The sequence below is a fragment of the Odontomachus brunneus genome, unplaced genomic scaffold (genome assembly GCF_010583005.1).
Source record: "Odontomachus brunneus isolate Ranch 3 - 2012 unplaced genomic scaffold, Obru_v1 Obru_scaffold_124, whole genome shotgun sequence".
Lineage (NCBI taxonomy): Eukaryota > Metazoa > Arthropoda > Insecta > Hymenoptera > Formicidae > Odontomachus > Odontomachus brunneus.
Window position 1 is genome coordinate 965,393 of NW_022639574.1, and position 11,141 is coordinate 976,533.

An 11,141-nucleotide genomic window follows, 5' to 3' on the forward strand; every position below is an offset into this window, starting at 1 on the left:
GGGGGGGGGGGGGGGGGGGGGGGGGGGGGGGGGGGGGGGGGGGGGGGGGGGGGGGGGGGGGGGGGGGGGGGGGGGGGGGGGGGGGGGGGGGGGGGGTGACACGAATCGGAAACCGCGAACGGGAACGAGGACTTTGAAGCGGGCGGAGTCGGTCGCGGATGTCATCGAGATCCTGAAACGCTGAAGAAAGTTACACGTCCCTTTTAACAACACAGAGAGTACAGAGAGCGACGTGTGCGCGCGCTCAGGCATACATTGTTCCGTCAGCATTGTCGCGGCATTCTCCCTTGGCAACGTATCCAGCGTGCGGCGCCGCGTAGTACAGCATAATCCCGCACCACTTCGTGGAATAAGCAACGATTTTCGAGTCCTATTCTATATTATTGCGGCACGGAGAGACGCGTGTGTATAAGCAGCGGCGTAACGTGCGGTGCGGGTCGCATTAAAGGCCGGATAAACCTGCCAAGCGTACAATAACGTGCGCACGGGCTTTGGAGACCTTCTCTCAATGCCACTCTCGCTCTTCTTTTTCGTCCGCAGGTGGAATCGCATGATTAATGATCCTCGACGGCGCCTTACTCGGCCGGCGCACTCGGAAGGGATCATTTTATCACGCTCGCAAGCGGATTTCGAGGAGCAGGGGAGTACGTTATATCCTCGCGATTCTCACGCGCAGGCGGCACTCGCTCGAAGAATTCAATCAGCGATTGTTGAAAGAGAGCGTGAGTCGACTCCTACCCGCGACAGAATTTGCTCTGATGTAAATATCGAGACCGAGTCGCGGTTTCGCAAGAAGGAATTGCGGACTTCTCGTCGCAGAATTGATACGTCAATTACTCGTATTAACGCAATGAAAAGGGAGAAATGGAGATAGGAATGGGGGGAGAGAGAGCGAGAGAGAGAGAGAGAGAGAGAGAGAGAGAGAGAGAGCAATTCTTTCATACATTAAGCTGATTACAATAAGATTCTCCCGAAGGCCATAAGACTTTCTTCTTGTCATAATTTTTATTTCCAAACGTTATTTTATATAAGTTATTCTATCACATGTGTCGTGTATTAAAAAAACTTTTAAATAAATATTATGTTAATCATATACACTGAAAAAAATATCTAAAAAACATATAAAATACTTATTAGGCACTAAAATAACGTATTTATTTAAATCTCATAAAATCCTTTTATTTAAATATAGTAAACGCTTGCATGAAACGCTACTCGGAGAAAACAATGTAGTAAAAATAACAAGAAAATTTTTATAATCTTAAAGCACACAAAATTATGAATTATTACTATATATTTGCTTAAAAAGATATAGATTTGATTTTTTACTACAAAATTATCGTAATTTTTTAAATGTCTTTTATATCATGTATTCGGTAGACTATCAATAAACTATTAAATTTATTACTTTTTAGTGATTGATACTAAATTTATATTAGAATTTCAGCATAGTATCCAGTTTTGTACAAAAAATTAAAAAAAAACTATAATTTTTATGCAATTTTTACTACAATATTTTCTCTATGTACGTCATTTTAAGAAAATTGATTTTTTCCTATAAGAAAAAAAATGTTCTCAGTTCTAAAAATATTCTATATTAGTCTAAGGAAGGAAGAGAGAGAGAGAGAGAGAGAGAGAGAGAGAGAGAGAGAGAAAGATATATATATATATATATATATATATATATATATATATATATATATATATAATACTAATACTAAAATAATTTTATGTGATTAATCTAACATCCGTATAACCGGATAAATGATTTGTAATAGATTTAGCGGTTTAAAACCGGATATCTGCTTTTTTATTTGGTTAATCAGAAAATCCGAGGGAATCGCGGTTATCCGATTAACCGGAAAAAATCTGATAAAAGTCAATTTAATTTTAAACCATTAAATAGTTTACAAACCAGTTAATCAATATAATGGTTTTGATTTTTATGAGCTCTAAATTAGTACTCACCAAATATATATTTTCTTATATTTTAGATACTTTTTCTCAGTGTGCCAGTCAAATTATTGGCGTTATTCATTTGTATATAACGGCTTGATATACAATTCCAATTTTTACGCACGTTCTTCTCTCTATTCGAGTATTACAGAGAAAAAAAGAGAAAAAAAATTTGTGTGGATGAACCAATTTTTGATGAAATATGAACAATTCAGAAATTCCATTCGAAGTTATCAGAATTCAGTTGAAATTATAAAAATTTCAGTTGAAATTATAAAATTCAGTTGAAATTATAAAAATTCAGTTGAAATTATAAAAATTTCTGGTTAACTTAAATAAAAAATTCTGATAATTTTAATCAGAATTTCCGAATCGTTCACGTTCCGCCAGAAAGTTCGGTTCATTCGACCAAACTATTTTTCCATATACGACTAATAAAGAGATTTTACGCTGCAGATTATAATTTCGAGAGACGACCGCGTGAACGCTGCGGTATCGAATTGAGCGTTATTAGCCCGTGAGAGCCCGCGACGTCTCGACGTGACGGTCTCATCGGAGATGGTCAGTTACGAAATTCAAAACTTTCCCGAAATTATTCGCGATTCGTAATGGACTGCTCGAGTGTTCCCAGCGGAGCGCGCTGATTACACGCTGATGGTGTGCGGACGCGCAATGTCCCGGCGCGCGAACTTACCCAGCTCGCTAGAAGCAAATTTCGGAAGGTCCGCGAAAGGTCGGTGCCGATCCGATATATAACCGGGTTGGATATATCGTTAATATTTCATCTTACAGCGGCGAGGAACTTGACAGAAGCACTGACGATATGTCGTTTTCGTGTTTCTCAATGACACATGCACACGTGACTCGTAACAGCTCGTAACTCGGAGCTTTAGCTGCCACGTGAGCACCCGGAGAAATCTACGCTCGTAACACGAAAACGCCTGCTTTGTCGGCCTCCCTTCCGCGGAAATTCTCTACGATTAAACTATTAACTGTCGAGTTAGGTAGTTATACATTTACCTGACTGCCCGTCCGAGGGGATAACGAGTGCAATACCATTTACGAAAACTGTGTTTCGGATACTTGTCTCAAAATCGCCGAATGAATCTCGCGTACCTTATCGCGTACTTTTCAATTCTTTGTTGCTTTCGAGTTGCTTTATAAGATAGCTGTATCGTGAAATGCGTAAGATTTTGATAGAACCTGTACTACATACAGTGAAAAGTCGTCTAACTGCTCGTGCAATGAGAAAAAGATTGATTATTCGAGAGATATTTGTAACTAAAGTTGACACTTTTTATAAGTGCTCCTTTGATTAGCGTGCTATTTTTAATCTCTTCTAAACCACATGTGAGATTTTGATGAAAAACTGTTATGATATTAAAGACTGATACACAATCTACAAAAATTTCAGAATTATTGACCATTTTTTGTTTTCAAAATACAGCTATAGAAAATTCACAATTTATATGATATAGTATTCAAAATATGCATGTATTTAAACATTTATACATATATTTCTATGTGTAAGGTTCCGGAATACCCTATATACTCGGTTACTAGTTCATATACTATGTGACTCTCGATTTTACTTGAATTCTTAGCGGTTTTGTACGTATCCGGATAAGTAAAGACTGGAATATACGGGTATATCGATTATGAACTAAATCCAGTCTTTCTTTCTTATTACTGAATAATTGCTAACACAAAATAAATGTTTGAATTTCTTGTGAGACGCGTATATAATCCAATAGGATAGAAAGAGCTAAATGTCATGAAATTTGAACTCCCGAACGAGAGATTATCAACGTGCGATTTCATACAAGATGCAAGAAACGTTCGTTTATATACGATATCGTACAGTCCCGCGGTTTTGCATAATTTTCTCCGGGTCCGTCGTCGAAGGACTGTTGGAGTTAGCGATAAAAGATACGCAACAGCCGCTCTACTCGCGAGGCCATGAGTATTAATGTCAAACCTTGACTGCGAATCGACCTTGCATCTCGCTCGGATCGACTACGTCGCGACCGAATAAAGGGGGAATTGCTTATTTTCTCTCCGCAGTGGCGACGAAACGATAAAACGAGTCTTTGTAGGTGGCCATAGTGGCCACTTTGCGGCGGTCTCGGGTGTGGCTGAATTAGAGTTTAAGAGATCGCAGGCTATTGGCAGGCAGCTCGTGCAAGCAACGAACGATCTCGTGTGTCCGACGAACGAACGAACGTGATGCGTCTCTTTCGACCTGCGCGAATCCCATGGCACTTTCGGGAATGACTTTAAAAGTCGACAACGCAACCACGATATGTACAGTCAGATAATTAAAGATAGCAACATTTTTCCTCAATGAATACAACACATCTCATATCCAATATGATAATATGTTTTTAGTAATTCTCAGAATAGATATTTTCTGATTAGATATAAAATACTTTGCGAAAAGTGTTGTCAAATTTTATCATTTGCCTGTACAAGATGAATAACGAATTCCAAAAGATCGATAACGTAGAATAGTCAAAATATAGAATGAGTTCTGACATGATTACGTTACCTTTTTCGAATTGTATATATATATATATATATATATATATATATATATATATATATACTCTGTGTGTGTGTGTGTGTGGAGAAAAAAATTTAGTCAGTGTAACTGAATAGAAACCAAACAAAAAACTCGCTAATGAAAAATAATATCTCTGTTACTATGACTGAAAACATTCGTTCGAACACTCAGCTGCATTAAAACTTGAAATAGCTTAATAGCAATTGATAAAAATCTCATACACGAAACTTTTTGTTTTCCACAACAGAGTTTTTCATGTCGTTCCTAAATAGGTAGAGAATTTAGTTACACTAACGGAGATATTTTTTCCATATAGATCTTGTATGAAAATGTATGCTGCTTTGTTTAGCGAGAGATATAACTGTACATACATATATGTACAGAAATTTTCCGACATATTTTTAAATAACATTTAGAGAGAAAGATATGATGATAGCGACTATATAAGTGACAATTATAAATTTTGACTAGAAAGAAGGACAATCCTTCTCAAAAGAGGATACCTGATAACCCTAGTTACCGGACGCTCTATAAATATATTCAGAAAAAAATATGGTAATATATATAACAACTACAGAAGTGACAATTATACGAATTTTATATGTAAAATTATAATGTATATAATTTATATGTATATAGTTTAATATACTATTTTATGATTATTGCAATTAAAGCTTTATTTGTACATCATTTGTAATTCTACATATAAAATTCGCACAGTTGTCATCTATATAGTTATATATAGTTGTATATAGTTACTATATACAATATAGTTACTATATGTATATAGTTAGTATAATATACTATATACTTTATAATTATTATAACTAAAACTTTATTTGTATATTAATTGTACGTACAAAATTCGTACAGTGTCGTCATCACCACCCCTTCTTCTTTTGAGTATACGATAAAATATACGGTTTCAATATTTTCATGTGCATTTCGCTCGCTCGCCCGCGAGCAGGGAGAAACTGCGTCGACTCGACGACATTTCGGCGACATTAGAGAAATACCTAACAGTTCCCCACGCAGTAAAGCCACTACGTTATTATCCGTAGATAAGCGTCGATCGCGCGCGCTTGTATCTAGATTGAAACGAGTCGATCGACGGGTGGCCGATGGGCTGACACGGATGGTGCATTACCTCGCACCCTCGGAAGTCCCTTTTCCAAAGACTCCCATTGCGCGAAATCGATATGCTGTCCATCAAAAAAGGAAAAAACCGTCTTACCTTCCAACCCCTACTTAAAACATTCACTACACAGGCGGGAAGTATTCGCACTTATGCTGACATATAATTACGCTAATTTACATAACGACGTGTTACTTTCTTAAACCAAAATCAGTACATCTTAAAAAAAAAACTTATTCTCATTTTTAACGGAATTTTTTGGCCTCCACAGAATTCTTCTAAAATCAAAAGGAGATATTCTAACACTAAAAAAAGAACTTTAGTTACAAGATGCTTTTTTCTATAATTTCATAATCTAAGCAAAAATTTTTATCAAAACGGAATTCCTTTTCTAATGAAGAGGGCTATTAATAAAAAATTTATTAGATATATTGTATTAACTTTCTCTTCTTTTAAATCAGCAGGAATATGTTTATTTGAAGCAAAATCTTATGCGCGATATGAAAGACGCGACAACTAAGACTTGTGTACAAAGAAAAAGAACAATCTTGTTATGAAAATATATTTTCATGTGAATCTTAAATAAAGTTGACCAAAATCGTAATTTTTGACATATTTAAGCTCATTTATCTCATAAACCTAACGTGATAGGCAAATTCTGAAATTATATTCGGATTCAGCGCACAAAATTAGTTACGAAACTACTTCGTTTGCTCAAACATGTCTTAAGATCCTATATTATGCATGCTTCTGTAACCAATGAGTAAGGTAAAATATTTAGTAGCTGGAACCCTGCCAGTTTTCGACATTCTTGCGCGGATTTTATTACATACATAAGATAATCTATGGAAATTTACTAATTATTTATTAATTATTATGTACTATTTATTTTTTCTAATTTTTTTGAATTCCATATATCTTAATAAAATCTTGATAAAATCCGTGCAAGAATACTAAAAATTAGCAGAGCGCTGGTTACTAACCGTTTAATCTTATTCACTAATTTTTAGTGGAAATACTGCCACTTTACCGCTCCGTCTTATATCTTACAGATTTTATTGGAAGTGAAACTTCACACTGTAAAAGCTGTAGTGCACAAATCGGTTACACGTCGTGTCAAATCCGAATCCGTTGTATCACTTCCTGTGTTTATAGCGATGGAATTGACGGTTTCCATGCTTTTTGTATGCAATCGCACTATCTGTGTTTACAAAGTATATCAATAATGAGAAGAGTCGCCATTATTAACTGATCCTTTTAACGAGATTTTACTGTTTGTCATAGTAAACTTGTAATTGAGCCACCAGCTAGAAATATAGCATATTTCACTGAAAAATACATTAGTTACATTTTAGAAAATAGATTGACATATATCGATATGCACATATTGAATCAAATTGACGAGCCAAGAATGTTTCGGTGGCAAACGGATTCGAAGGCCGACGAAGTAATTATCAACCGGTGGGGCTAATTCAAGCTCAGTCGACGGACGGCAATATCGTCGCGAGAAATAATACACGCGCGTAGGAATGAGATGAATTAGCATTGGCGGGCGCAAAAAAAATTGCAACGGAAGGAGAGAAGGAGAGAGAATCGCGCGATCTTCTCGGTTAATTCCCACCTTGCGAGACATTTTCACGATGGTAGGGAGAGTCAGCAACGACGACGACGGCGACGACGACGGCGACGGCTACAGCTTTCGTCGCGACGCGATACCACTCCACTAATTAGGCATTAGCGCAACAAACAACCCCGAGGTACCATGTACCCTGCTTCTGAGCTCGCCCCCGCCGTCGCCCCGTCGCGCTGTTTCCCTCTGGAAACCACCCCGATCTCCTGGACGGAATGCTCAAGTTACAAATTAACTTGTAGAGATCATCCGTTCTCACCTCGGTTCCACGGATTCGCATCCGTCGACGGAAATTCAAATGCCGGGATGAGGAGAAAAAAGCAGCAAGAGCGAAAGGAAGGAAGAGAGGGAGAAAGGGAGGGGAAAGAGAGGATATGTGTGTGTGTGTGTGTGTGAGAGAGAGACGCGAACAGAGGAGAAAAAAAATTCTCCCGCAGCGGCGGCGAGTTTTCGATCGTCGAGATTCGCAAACGTCCGAGTTGCAAATTAGCTTTCCGCCTCGTGCCGAATCCGACGCGTGGCCGTACTCTACGAGGGCTTGTGAAATTTGCCGGAAATTCAAATGGGATCAAGAGTCGTGCGATAAAGAATTCCGTGTCTCCAAATGTAAGAAATAAGCTGTTACAAAGCAATACCGCCGCGAAATATAGACACTGAGCGCAAACAGAGAGAAGAGATAGAGTGATAGAGTGTTAGTTTGAACAGGTTAAAATATACCAAATCACCTTGTTATTACATTCAAGTTGAAGAATCGGAATAACACACATGCGTGGCTGAAAAAAGAAGTAGAAACAGAAAATAGCAGGTCACTCAAAGTCAGAAAGAAGAATCGCATCAAAAATAATTAAGTGACTCAGTATTTGAGACATCAGGCTAAGTTTAATTGAGAATTATTAATAAATATTATAAGTAATAATTTTATATCAACATTTTTATATCTGCTTTATATTAAAATTTCTACCTTTATTCAATAAAGAAATTAAGTCAAGCAGTTTCGTGTTGCTAATTCTCAAACTGTCGCACAATAGTAATATTACATAATAGTAATATTATAAAAAATACAGACCTATCTTGGAACATATATCTATTAAATTGGTTTATTAAAGAAACCATCATAAGGCGTTTAATATTATTGATTAAAACTTAAAAAAAATAAACCGCCTTTGAAAATCTCCAAAACCTTGAAAAGTATAAAACATTTTTAAATCAATATTATTATCTACAATTTTATCCTAATATTCTAACGATATTAGAAGTCGGCGTAAAAATTTGTCAGATTGAACCAATAATCATATTTTTTTATTATTTACTAGCTTAAACTACCTAATGTTGCTCAAACTTTATATATATTTAAAACATCTAAACTTAAATTATTATAAAATGTCAAAGGGATGAAATCAGAAAGAGAGGGTGAGATGTCCAGGTTTTTCTCATGTAGCCTATATTTTCCGTAGAGTCCTAGAGAATAATTATGCAAAATTTGTTTCAAATCGATGAAAGGGTTTAGGAATTATACAGATCTTTTTTATATATATATATATATATATATATATATATATATATGTATTAACATATTTTTAAGACTTTTGAAGTTTTTGAAAACAATTAATTTTTTTTTAATTTCTTATTTCGTACTTGTTAATTATTTATTAAAAGTTTGTTTTTGAAGTCGATTAAAAATGAAACTTTTGTCTTGTATTTCAACATGTTCTCAAAGAAAGTAATAGAATTTCTCCAAAATTTCATTTGAACAAGTCCAATGACACACTAAGAATCATGCAGATAACATACTAAACAAATTATAAATTATTAGATGGTAAACTTAGTTCCTGCGGTTTTTTTGTTTAAAAAACTCATTTATTTCGACATCAAAAGCAAAAAATACATTAATCGAAGTATTTTCCCTCGCTAGCTATACATTTTTCTCATCTTTCGGGCAACGCGTAGATTCCGCGACGATAGAATGATTGGTCTTTTGATGCAATCCATTCGTCGATCCATTTTCGCACATCCTCGTAATTTCTGAAGTGTGTATCCACCAAGCCGTGCTGCATCGACCGGAACAAGTAATAGTCCGAAGGAGCTAAGTCTGGTGAATACGCTGGGTGCGGGAGAACTTCCCACTCGAGCTGCATCAGTGTTTCTTTGACGGCTTTGGCAACGTGTGGTCGAGCGTTGTCGTGCAAAAGCATGACTTTACGTCGATTGCTGGCTACTGCTGGCCTTTTTTCCAACAATGCTTCATTCAGACGGTTTAATTGTGATTGATATCGATCCCCCGTGATACTTTCGTTCGGTCTGAGTAGCTCATAATAAACGACGCCGTGCATATCCCACCAAATGCAAAGCATTGCTTTGTGGCCATGAATATTTCTCTTTGGTGTGGATGTCGATGGTTGGCCAGGGTCTACCCATGATTTTCTTCGTTTAGGATTATCGAAGTATATCCATTTTTCATCGCCAGTCACTATGCGCCACAAAAAACTCTTCTTTTTCTGCCTGGCGAGCAGAGAAATAGAGATGTTTAAGCGATTCGCAATGGCATTTGCGGTTAATTCGTGTGGTACCCATTTTCCCTCCTTTTGAATTTTTCCCATTGCATGTAGACGTTTGGAAACAGCCATCGGAGTAACATTTAATGCTGCAGACAATTCTTGGAGCGTTTGAGTAGAGTTTTCGTCCAATAATGCCTGCAAATCGGTGTCTTCAAACTTTTTCGGTTGGCCTGAGCGTTCTTTATCATTGACATCAAAATCACCACTCTTAAATCGCTGAAACCATACTTGGCATGTTCTTTCCGATGGAGCATAATTGCCATAAGCTTCGAAAAACAATTTATGAGCTGCAGCTGCAGTTTTTTTCAAGTCAAAGTAATGAAGCAGCACATGTCGAAAAAACAACTTATCACGTTCCATATTTAATCAAAAGAAAAAATAGCACTGCTCGCTTAAATGAATCTCTTCGCACTGAATTTTATTGACAAATGTCTAACCTCTAAAGTGCAGCCAGTTTCAGATGTCAAAATAAATTACACCTACAACTAACGTCATCTAATTGTGAGCCGCAGGAACTAAGTTTTCCACCTAATATAAAAGTTTCATCTCAATATCTCTAACAGTTTTCACATTAAGAAGGAACATAAAAACAAACAAACGTTTGTCCAAGATAAACTGAGAAGCTTCTCTTTTGAAATCGGATAATCGATAAAAAAACATATCTGAAAACGTTCTCATATCAACAACACCAACTCGAATGTCGAGGAAGGACATCGTCGTCGGTACGAAGCGCGTCGTTTTTCACGCGTGAAGTTCTCACGCTCTTCGTATCGTGTGGACAGACAAAGAACTCATCGAAACGAATCGTCACGATGACGATATCTCATAACGACGGGACTTTTTCCTCACTACGACTCCGCCTGGCGTATTAGCGCGAGCTAGTCTCATGCAATGTAAGCGTTAAATCGGCCAGGTGAGATACTGCGAATTCTCTCGCTTGGAAGATCCGTCGCTCTTTTGCGCCCTTTATTTTCGTTCCTCGCGTTCCCCTCGTTACACGACGAGCACAAGGAAGCACTTGTTAAGAAGTATCGAATACGGACGACCTCACCCCGCGAAATGACGAATCAGCGAGGCGTCTCGATTACGTAAGAAATCGGGAAAGTAACGAGCTCTTGGCGATATAGTGACGGCAGACTCTGGTCCCATGGTAACGCCACCCGATAGGATCCTCGTATGCCTCGTGGCTCGAGGCGTTTCGAGTCGTTGCAAAGGAGAGGAAAAGTAGGATGAAGCACCTAGTGTGTGTGCGTGTGTGTGTGTGTGTGTGTGTGTGTGTGTGTGTGTGTGTGTGTGTGTGTG